The sequence below is a fragment of the Papaver somniferum genome, unplaced genomic scaffold, assembly GCF_003573695.1.
Source record: "Papaver somniferum cultivar HN1 unplaced genomic scaffold, ASM357369v1 unplaced-scaffold_19, whole genome shotgun sequence".
In the NCBI taxonomy this organism is placed as follows: domain Eukaryota; kingdom Viridiplantae; phylum Streptophyta; class Magnoliopsida; order Ranunculales; family Papaveraceae; genus Papaver; species Papaver somniferum.
Window position 1 is genome coordinate 8,561,946 of NW_020628818.1, and position 12,720 is coordinate 8,574,665.

A 12,720-nucleotide genomic window follows, 5' to 3' on the forward strand; every position below is an offset into this window, starting at 1 on the left:
ATCTCAAACACATGTATTATAAGTAAACAAGCAAGAGACTCATAAGAACACAAGATATACGTGGTTCGGCATGATTACCTACATCAACGGGGGTGAAAGGATGATCTTATTACTCAGTTCAAGGTTACAAATGGTGATTCTTTCTAATAAACTCTCTATTCTCTCCACAAGGATCTTAGTATTCTCTCCCTCTCACTCAGATTACTTGCCTTCTCTCTTTACAAGACTCTCTTATTTATAGGCTAACGTGTGATACAGCCAAGTTACAATGTAGGTCACAGTGTATCTTTCTTGATGTTCCGGTCGGGTGGCAAGTGGCGTTTCTCCCGAGATCTCTAGACCGACCTTTAAGTGAGATTCCCGATATCCTTCTTCCCGATGTTGATATCTTGATACCATGTGACCCGATGTCGTCTTCTATCCCGACTCGATCTTGAAGTTGTTAGTTTTCGGCCCCACTCTGACTAGATTCTTATTATCTTCTCCAGCTAGTTTGTCAATACATTTATTGCTCGATGTCCGATAGACATCTCCCCATCACATCCTAGCTTCTCCTTTAACGTGCTTGTTTCACGGGTTCTCCCAGGCATCTATTTCTTCGTGCCAAACATTTGAAGAATGATTCGGTGCTACGCCCCTCCTTCATTTTTACTGTTACATGACTAAGATTGCTTGATGCGTGTCGTAACCACAACAAATTATTAATATTTTTCTCAAAATTAACAAGTAATACAGCGATAGTAAGGATCGTTCCCACGAGGAGCAAGAGGTTTTAGTTGTCTTATAATGTCACAAAAAGGGGGGGTTTAGATTTTATAAAGTAAAAGAAATAAACAAAGCAATTAAAAGTGTATGTTGAAATCAATAAGAGAGACAAGATCAAGGAATCCTTCTTCGTTGACAAAACAATGATTCAAGTTATGTTTTTCATCCACATGTTATTAGTCACAGATTATCACCAACCGTAGGATAGCAGGTTCGCTTAGCTAACCCCAAAACTCCTTATTTCACTGAGTAACAGGTCCGCTTAGTTATCAGATTCTATTCAAAAGAACCACCTTGAGGTTCGCTTACAAGATGTAATTCCCCGAACGCATTAAGATTTATGAATTTAGGTTTAGTACTAGTAGTTAAACTCGGTTCGCTTGGTCCACTTTCTAGCGTTTTTTCACACACAATTGCTCCACGGAATCCCTCCGCAAGATCTCGTGTTTGCTACTTGTGTAAAGAGTCAAGAAACGATTACTTATCCCTAACTTTCACTAGCTTTAGATCAAATTAACAAATCAATTTAGCGTGCACTCTAAACAATCTATCAATCAACCATGAATGTATAAACATTCCTATTAGTAAAAAAAACGATAATCATGTGAAAAACTTCAGGTAGATTTTAAAACAAAAACTCAAAACATGTCAATACTAGGAATTCATCCTCAATCATAATATAAATTAGCTACTCATGTTAAGGAGTTCACACAAAGAATTAAGAAAAGAGAAGTGTTGTGTGTGTAGAGGTGTGTAAAAGTGTGTAGAGAACTTCTCTATTTATAGGCTTCAATTTCCTAGCAATCCTCTTAGGAATAGAATCCTCATTCCATAATAACACCACTTTCCCTTTGTAGCTCAACTTCCAAATCCAAGTCTTTCTCAAATCTTCCATCTTCTCTTTCCAAATCCAAGCCCAATTCTTCAAACCCATGAGTCTAGAAAATTCTTCATTAATTGAGTCGCCGGAACTTCACTGGTACCACCGGAATACGCACCGGAAATCTCCCTGCCGTCGCTGGAATCTTCATCGCCGCTGACAGAATATTCCGTCCGGTACCGTTATATTTAACTGTCAATCTAACGGTCTTCTGTTAGTCAGCTGGGTCAAGGAAGGGAGTTAGCCGAGTCAGCTCAATCTTACTGGCTCTGAATTGTGTTCTCTCTGAAATGACTAGTTTTCCCTTGTCGCTCAATTTGGATGATTTCTTCTTCTTTTCTTCCGCATGACTCCAAAGTAGCTATAAAACTCAAAACACGCGTAAAATACATAATTTACAAGAAAAATAGCAGAGAAAGCATAAACAATAGATAATAAATAGGATGTATTCTACACCCTATCAAATTCCCCCCACTTAGACTTTGCTAGTCCTCGAGCAAATCAAACTAAAACTTACAACTTCAAAGCGTTCCAGCGTCCCAAGCATCCAAAGAGTTATGAGGACATAAGTTTCTGTGCAGTAATAAGAAGTTAAAAACTAAAGAACATATTCTCATTCTTAAATGTTGAGTGAGAAATAACCACACCATAATGAGAGAACGCATGTTTGAGAGCGATCAATAAGCATTTCGCCTCGACTTCTGCCTCACCAAAAAGGTTTTATGAAATTGCACTCAAAGGACGTACTTTTATGGTTCTCACATGTGTGCAGGTAGGAATGAAGAGAATTCTGCAACACGTTGAATGGTGGGAAGGACAACTTCCGAAATATTTTAAAAACCCACATCTTTTAACGTTTTGAAAAACCATTTTTACGATCTCTAAGAAAGGAAATCAACCACTATTATCGAGGATGAGATTACTTACTCACCTTCACATCCGATCGCCAATGATGATAACACCACTCTCAGGCATCCAATAGAAACGTCTTCCACTCCTCGTCTTCATCTTCTTGGTCTTCGTCTTCGGCTTCAACTATTGATGATAAACACTAGAACTTCGTAATTCCTTGACAATTTGTAACTCTTTACCTTAAATCCTTGTCGCTTGAAACTCCTTATAGATTTTCTTCCCCACGGCTTATTAAATAAGATAAAAACAAAAATTTCTCTTGCCATCATTTTTTTTTTCATTTTTCATTTTTTTTATTTAGAGACAAGAGAAATAAAAAAAAACAAAGTGAAAATAAAAACAAACCATGGCCGTGGGAAAAGTACTTTACCGCTTGATTCTTCACAACTTGTATCGTCTCGAAATCATAAACTTCAATAATTCTCACCTTTTGCTTTTTTGCTCTTGTAAATAAGTCTTCAACATGTATATATAATTCCGCTCATTGTCTAGTTTCTTTACTTGGATATGAAATTTTCTCTTTTCTTGTTCCGTTGCTTGTAAACCTTGAAATTTTCAACTTTCCTTGTAGATTTTGATGTCGCTCCCTTGTTGATGATGATGGTGTTTTATGGATCCGTTGTTGTCGAGAGAGAGAATGGTGCTAACTGCAAATCGAACTACAAGAAGGAGGCTTTCATCTATACACGTCACCCTCATGATTGACAAAATTAGCACTCAAGAGATCAAAGAGTAGTGCTTCTATTGGTGGGAGGTTGGGTAGCTCACCATTCTACCCGGAATTAACGTACGGTGACACACATCAAAAGAAAGCTCTTTAGTTATTATAAAGAAATCTGGTCGGTGCCTCGCATGATATAAATAGGGTAGTCTCCACTAATGATTGATCAGCAACTCTAATAACGCATGTCTCCCTGCTCCTAATCTGCATCACTGGCATGATTAAATCCATTATTTAACACTCTAACAAGCAAGAAATCCGAACGTAGTTCCCTAACACTTCCAAGTTCAGTTATGTCGGTCAGAATTCTCTATGTAAACATACCTAGAAGTATGCTAGTGACTCTAAAATCTCTAAAAGTTGGAGGTTTTATGCAAATTTAATATGCTTAACCACTCCCCCACACTTAAACCTTACATTGTCCTCAATGTAATTGAATCGTCCAAGTAAAGTCAAGGTGGGAAATCCTAGTATGATATGGAACAAGAAAAATAAATAAACGAAACAAAAAAAATAAAAAGCAAAAGGACAAGAAATACAAAACCTATGGGTTTCCTCCCATTTAGCGCTTGTTTTAAAGTCGACGGCCCGACTTAGCTTCTTGTAAGATTCACTCCCCATATACTAACAATCTGAAAATTTGGGGATCCACCCACATTAGTACTGTTTTCAAACAATAACTCCATACAAATGTTAGCACAAGAAAATAATAATAATGTTATCGCTCGATAGAAATTTCCCCACACTTAGTCTTGTCCACACTCGGAAGTGTATAAAGAACATAGAATTTGGGAACTTCCATGTATTCTCTTGGAAAACCTGCATAGTGTTAGCATCAAGTGTTTCCAATGGTGGATATCTAGAAACAAAATCATCAAAAAATACTTTCGAAGCACATACATTCAAACCTAAGAGGTAAAGGAGAAGAATCAATATGCAAAGAGTTAGACAAACCTTGCACAATCTCTTGTATTACGGAATCCTCTTCATCCTTAAAAAATTCAAGTGAATTACTTACCTCTTGTATATCGTGGTCCTCTATCAAACCTTGCAACCATTTTCGTCGTTTCTACCTTAACCAAAGTCTTGGCATCATTATAATCATTGGAAAGTTCAATTGGTCTTCCACAAAATCATTCAATTCGGTTTCATTCTCGAGCATCACCGCTTCAACATCCTCGTCATCAGAATCGGGCCATTCCTCTCTCATAAAATCTTCTTCGGTATAAATTGAAAGATCTTCTTTTGAGGGTGTTACACCATTTATAACAATAGGAAAGTCACATCCATCTCCTTTTGAATAGGTGAAGGATCGTTATTATGATCCGGAGTTGGAATAACTTTATCCTTGTTACAATAATTTTCATAAGGTTCAAAATCATCATCGTAACCCATATAATAACGTTTTTCACGCTCCATTCTTAAAGCTTTTAGCTTCGAATTGCTTCATCCGATGCTAGGCCTTCATCGATCAATTATAGAACCTTCTCTCAAGTTCCCTCAAACTAGGTTACCTCACACCGAGGAGATCACGCATAGATTTAGAAGCATTACTATCTCCCCTCCTAGTGATTGTTCACTTACATACCCGTCATAAGGTTGTTGATATGCATGAGAATATCCATAAAGTGTGTATCCTAAGGATGGGTGGAAGTTGACATAATGTTGAGGTTGAAAACCGTATTGATTGTTGTAATATGCTTGCTCTTGTCCACCATACATGGAAAACTGGTACCTGAAAAAAAATTCTAGAAAAAAAAATTAGAAGCAAAAATAAAACGAAAATAAAATAAAAAACAACTAAAGCTGCTCCGTTGCTCCCCGGCAGCGGCGCCAAAATTTGATGTGTGTGTAACCACAACAAATTAATTAATATTTTCTCAATAATTAAAAGTAATATAGCGATAGTAAGGATCGTTCCACGAGGAGCAAGAGGTTTTAGTTGTCTTATAATGTCACAAAAAGGGGGGGTTAGATTTTATAAAGTAAAAGAAATAAACAAAGCAATTAAAAGTGTATGTTGAAATCAATAAGAGAGAGAAGATCAAGGAATACTTCTTCGTTGCAAAACAATGATTCAAGTTATGTTTTTCATCCACATGTTATTAGTCACATTATCACCAACCGTAGGATAGCAGGTTCGCTTAGCTAACCCCAAAACTCCTTATTTCACTGAGTAACAGGTCCGTTATAGTTATCAGATTCAAAAGAACCACCTTGAGGTTCGCTTACAAGATGTAATTCCCGAACATTAAGATTTATGAAATTTAGTTAGTACTAGTAGTTAAACTCGGTTGCTTGGTCCACTTTCTAGCGTTGTTTTCACACACAATTGCTCCACGGAATCCCTCCGCAAGATCTCGTGTTTGCTACTTGTGTAAAGAGTCAAGAAACGATTACTTATCCCTAACTTTCACTAGCTTTAGATCAAATTAACAAATCAATTTAGCGTGCACTCTAAACAATCTATCAATCAACCATGAATGTATAAACATTCCTATTAGTAAAAACAAACGATAATCATGTGAAAAACTTCAGGTAGATTTTAAAACAAAAACTCAAAACATGTCAAGAACTAGGAATTCATCCTCAATCAATAATAAAATTAGCTACTCATGTTAAGGAGTTCCACAAAGAATTAAGAAAAGAGAAGTGTTGTGTGTGTAGAGGTGTGTAAAAGTTGTGTAGAGAACTTCTCTATTTATAGGCTTCAATTTCCTAGCAATCCTCTTAGGAATAGAATCCTCATTCCATAATAACACCACTTTCCCTTTGTAGCTCAACTTCCAAATCCAAGTCTTTCTCAAATCTTCCATCTTCTCTTTCCAAATCCAAGCCCAATTCTTCAAACCCATGAGTCTAGAAAATTCTTCATTAATTGAGTCGCCGGAACTTCACTGGTACCACCGGAATACGGCACCGGAAAGCTCCCTGCCGGTCGCTGGAATCTTCATCGCCGCTGACAGAATATTCGTCCGGTACCGTTATATTTAACTGTCAATCTAACGGTCTTTGTTAGTCAGCTGGGTCAAGGAAGGGAGTTAGCCGAGTCAGCTCAATCTTACTGGCTCTGAATTGTGTTCCTCTGAAATGACTAGTTTCCCTTGTCGCTCAATTTGGATGATTTCTTCTTCTTTTCTTCCGCATGACTCCAAAGTAGCTATAAAACTCAAAACACGCGTAAAATACATAATTTACAAGAAAAATAGCAGAGAAAGCATAAACAATAGATAATAAATAGGATGTATTCTACACCCTATCAAATTCCCCCACACTTAGACTTTGCTAGTCCTCGAGCAAATCAAACTAAAACTTACAACTTCAAAGCGTTCCAGCGTCCCAAGCATCCAAAGAGTTATGAGACATAAGTTTCTTATGCTAGTAATAAGAAGTTAAAATACTAAAGAACATATTCTCATTTTCAAATGTTGAGTGAGAAATAACCACACCATAATGAGAGAACGCATGTTTGAGCGATCAATAAGCATTTCGCCTCGACTTCTGCCTCACCAAAAAGGGTTTTATGAAATTGCACTCAAAGGACGTACTTTTATGGTTCTCACATGTGTGCAGGTAGGAATGAAAGAGAATTCCCTGCAACACGTTGAATGGTGGGAAGGACAACTTCCGAAATATTTTAAAAACCCACATTTTAACGTTTTGAAAAACCATTTTTCTGACGATCTCTAAGAAAGGAAATCAACCACTATTATCGAGGATGAGATACTTACTCACCTTCACATCCGATCGCCAATGATGATAACACCACTCTCACGGCATCCAATAGAAACGTCTTCCACTCCTCGTCTTCATCTTCTTGGTCTTCGTCTTCGGCTTCAACTATTGGATAAACACTCGAACTTCGTAATTCCTTGACAATTTGTAACTCTTTACCTTAAATCCTTGTCGCTTGAAACTCCTTATAGATTTTCTTCCCCACGGCTTATTAAATAAAAGATAAAAACAAAAATTTCTCTTGCCATCATTTTCATTTTTCATTTTTTTTATTTTTTTTGAGACAAGAGAAATAAAATACAAAACAAAGTGAAAATAAAAACAAACCATGGCCGTGGGAAAAGTACTTTACCGCTTGATTCTTCACAACTTGTATCGTCTCGAAATCATAAACTTCAATAATTCTCACCTTTTGCCTTTCTTTGCTCTTGTAAATAAGTCTTCAACATGTATATATAATTCCGCTCATTGTCTAGTTTCTTTACTTGGATATGAAATTTTCTCTTTTCTTGTTCCGTTGCTTGTAAACCTTGAACTTTTTCAACTTTCCTTGTAGATTTTGATGTCGCTCCCTTGTTGATGATGATGGTGTTATTATGGGTCCGTTGTTGTCGAGAGAGAGAATGGTGCTAACTTCAAATCGAACTACAAGAAGGAGGCTTTCATTTATACACGTCACCCTCATGATTGACAAAATTAGCACTCAAGAGATCAAAGAGTAGTGCTTATATTGGTGGGATGTTGGGTAGCTCACCATTCAACCCGGAATTAACGTACGGTGACACACATTCAAAAGAAAGCTCTTTAGTTATTTATAAGGAAATCTGGTTGGTGCCTCGCATGATATAAATAGGGTAGTCTCCACTAATGATTGATCAGCAACTCTAATAACGCATGTCTCCCTGCTCCTAATCTGCATCACCGGCATGATTAAATCCATTATTTAACACTCTAACAAGCAAGAAATCCGAACGTAGTTCCCTAACACTTCCAAGTTCAGTTATGTCGGTCATAATTCTCTATGTAAACATACCTAGAAGTATGCTAGTGACTCTAAAAACTCTAAAAGTTGGAGGTTTTATGCAAAAAAAAAAATTAATATGCTTAACCACTCCCCCACACTTAAACCTTACATTGTCCTCAATGTAATTGAATCGTCCAAGTAAAGTCAAGATGGGAAATCCTAGTATGATATGGAACAAGAAAAATAAATAAACGAAACAAAAATAAAATAAAAAGCAAAAGGACAAGAAATACAAAACCTATGGGTTGCCTCCCATTTAGCGCTTGTTTTAAAGTCGACGGCCCGACTTAGCTTCTTGTAAGATTCACTCCCCATATACTAACAATCTGAAAATTTGGGGATCCACCCACAGTACCTGTTTTTCAAACAATAACTCCATACAAATGTTAGCACAAGAAAATAATAATAATGTTATCGCTCGATAGAAATTTCCCTCACACTTAGTCTTGTCCACACTCGGAAGTGTATAAAGAACATAGAATTTTGGAACTTCCATGTATTTCTCTTGGAAAACCTGCATAGTGTTAGCATCAAGTGTTTCCAATGGTGGATATCTAGAAACAAAATCATCCAAAAATACTTTCGAAGCACATACATTCAAACCAATAAGAGGTAAAGGATAAGAATCAATATGCAAAGAGTTAGACAAACCTTGCACAATCTCTTGTATTACGGAATCCTCTTCATCCTTAAAAAATTCAAGTGAATTACTTACCTCTTGTATATCGTGGTCCTCTATCAAGCCTTGCAACCATTCTTCGTCGTTTTCTACCTTAACCAAAGTCTTGGCATTATTATAATCATTGGAAAGTTCAATTGGGTCTTCCACAAAATCATTCAATTCGATTTCATTCTCAAGCATCACTGCTTCAACATCCTCGTCATCAGAATCGGGCCATTCCTCTCTCATAAAATCTTCTTCGGTATTAATTGAAAGATCTTCTCTTGAGGGTGTTACACCATTTATAACAATAGGCAAGTCACATCCAGTCTCCTCCTTTTGAATAGGTGAAGGATTGTTATTACGATCCGGAGTTGGAATAACTTTATCCTTGTTACAATAATTTTCATAAGGTTCAAAATCATCATCGTAACCCATATAATAACGTTTTTCACGCTCCATTCTTAAAGCTCTTTTAGCTTGAAGAATTTCTTCATCCGATGCTAGGCCTTCATCGATCAATTGATAGAACATTCTCTCAAGTTCCCTCAGACTAGGTTTCCCTACACCGAGGAGATCACGCATAGATTTAGAAGCATTACTATCTTCCCCTCCTAGTGATTGTTCACTTACATACCCGTCATAAGGTTGTTGATATGTATGAGAATATCCATAAAGTGTGTATCCTAAGGATGGGTGGAAATTGACATAATGTTGAGGTTGAAAATCGTATTGATTGTTGTAATATGCTTGCTCTTGTCCACCCTACATAGAAAACTGGTACCTGAAAAAAAATTCTAGAAAAAAAATTAGAAGCAAAAATAAAAAGAAAATAAAATAAAAACAACTAAAGCTTCTCCACTGCTCCCCGGCAGCGGCGCCAAAATTTGATGTGTGTCGTAACCACAATAAATTAATTAATATTTTTCTCACTAATTAGCAAGTAATATAGTGATAGTAAGGATCGTTCCCACGAGGAGAAAGAAGTTTTAGTTGTCTTATAATGTCACAAAAGAGGGGGGGTTTAGATTTTATAAAGTAAAAGAAATACACAAAGCAATTAAAAGTGTATGTTGAAATCAATAAGAGAGACAATATCAAGGAATCCTTCTTCGTTGCAAAAAAATGATTCAAGTTATGTTTTTCATCCACATGTTATTAGTCACATATTATCACCAACCGTAGGATAGCAGGTTCGCTTAGCTAACCCCAAAACTCCTTATTTCACTGAGTAACAGGTCCGCTTAGTTATCAGATTCTATAAAAAGAACCACCTTGAGGTTCGCTTACAAGATGTAATTCCCCGAACGCATTAAGATTTATGAATTTATGTTTAGTACTAGTAGTTAAACTCGGTTCGCTTGGTCCACTTTCTAGCGTTGTTTTCACACACAATTGCTCCACGGAATCCCTCCGCAAGATCTCGTGTTTGCTACTTTTGTAAAGAGTCAAGAAACGATTACTTATCCCCTAACTTTCACTAGCTTTAGATCAAATTAACAAATCAATTTAGCATGCACTCTAAACAATCTATCAATCAACCATGAATGTATAAACATTCCTATTAGTAAAAACAAACGATAATCATGTGAAAAACTTCAAGGTAGATTTTAAAACAAAAACTCAAAACATGTCAATAACTAGGAATTCATCCTCAATCAATAATAAAATTAGCTACTCATGTTAAGGAGTTTACACAAAGAATTAAGAAAAGAGAAGTGTTGTGTGTGTAGAGGTGTGTAAAAGTTGTGTAGAGAACTTCTCTATTTATAGGCTTCAATTTCCTAGCAATCCTCTTAGGAATATAATCCTCATTCCATAATAACACCACTTTCCCTTTGTAGCTCAACTTCCAAATCCAAGTCTTTCTCAAATCTTTCATCTTCTCTTTCCAAATCCAAGCCCAATTCTTCAAACCCATGAGTCTAGAAAATTCTTCATTAATTGAGTCGCCGGAACTTCATTGGTACCACCGTAATACGGCACCGGAAAGCTCCCTGTCGGTCGCTGGAATCTTCATCGTCGTTGACAGAATATTTTGTCCGGTACCGTTATATTTAACTGTCAATCTAACGGTCTTCTGTTAGTCAGCTGGGTCAAGGAAGGGAGTTATCCGAGTCAGCTCAATCTTACTGGCTCTGAATTGTGTTCACCTCTGAAATGACTAGTTTGTCCTTGTCGCTCAATTTGGATGATTTTTTCTGCTTTTCTTCCGCATGACTCCAAAGTAGCTATAAAACTCAAAACACGCGTAAAATACATAATTTAAAAGAAAAATAGCAGAGAAAGCATAAACAATAGATAATAAATAGGATATATTCTACACTCTATCATTGCTCCACCTGGACCTGCCATTTATTTACTCCTACAAAACACATGCTTGTTTCGGAAGGATGATCAGTTAGAGATTATATAGTTGCTCTTAATGAACTAGAATGTATGGATTGCATGCGTCAATATGAATAAAAGATCACACATTGCTGGAATTAAGTAATACTTAGCTCACTGTTGACGATGAAGTCCATCTGGTAATTTCAAACATTCGGGTGCATTGTTCTGCTACACTTTGACATGTTGCGAAAGAACTAGCTGTATGTTGTACTCGTACATTACTCTCCTTGTAACTGAACTGTATAACATAATTATGCATAACATGGTAATTCAGGAAACCCGTCCTAATAGGAATTGGACTAACCAGAAAGAAGATTACCTGCAAGGAACTATGTGCAAATGACTAGTCACATTGAGAACATAGCTCTGTATGACAGGTTAAGGGAAGATCTCAGAGCGAATATGTGGGCTGAGTTTGGAAGAGATGGAGGGCGAACTGAGTAGTGTTCTCAAGTTTAGCTGTTTAATTGTTTAATTTTTTCTTTCATAGTTTATTTTTGAAATTTTTCAAATCGTTTTAAATTTTTTACGTTTTTCACTAAAAGTAGCGGTCTAGACTCAATAGCTAGCGGCCTAGATTTAATCGCCAACAATCCTTATGCATACATACCATTTCATCCATTTCAAAATCACACCTTCACTTAAAAAATTCTCTACTTTCTGGGTAATTTATGGATGATCCTAGATTTATTGAAGATGAAGATTTATCTCTTTGTAGAAACTATGTAATATACTACCCGAAGAAAGGTGAAGAACGACGGATGAATGGTTTACCCAATATGAGTTATTTGAGGTAAAATTCATGAAACATTATGCATAGAGACAGGTAATCCTCATAATCGGGATCGAGGTGCTTTTTTTCTCGAATCATGACTATCATAAAAGATCTTGTGGATTTTATATCTATGAGAAGTATTGTCAATCGATATCGTCTTAGAGGTGACACCAATGCTGAATTGGGTATACGAACTCGAGACGAGTGGCGAAGATGGAAAGGAATTTTTTTGAATACGAAGAGCATTTCCAAATTCTTAAGGAGTTTGTCATAACTCGTATGGGATGTTAGTCTTAAGTTTAGTTTTAGTTTTAAGTTTTAATGGATGTTATCAAGTTTTAATTTAATGTTTAACTTCAACGGATGTTGTCAAGTTTAAGTTTTAGTGTAATGAAAAACTACTACAAAGTTTTAATGTAATGAAAAACTAGTACAAATTCATTCATCATAACCGAACTACTACATTAACCGAACTATTATATCTTCATTAAAATTAAAGCTGATACATTAATTAATAAAATGGCACTACTTCATCATGGTCTTCATCATCCTCATCTTCAGCTTGACCTCCAAATTGTTTTTCCAAATTTCTCTTGTTACGTTTTTCTTCCAAATCCTCTGCTAACCTATCCATCTCCATCTCCCATACCATCAATTTTCTGGGGGTCATTGTTGAGGTGTTTGCATGTAGAATCTTATTCTTGACTTTTGATTGGAAAAATCTTATTCTTGTGAAAATCTGAAACTAATTTATCTTGAGTTTGTCGATGTTTTTTCATCTCCCTAGTCAAGAACTTCCGTTCTAATGTTTTTTGTTTTTCGACGGTCTTCTGATGATCTATTATAGTATCCAAAA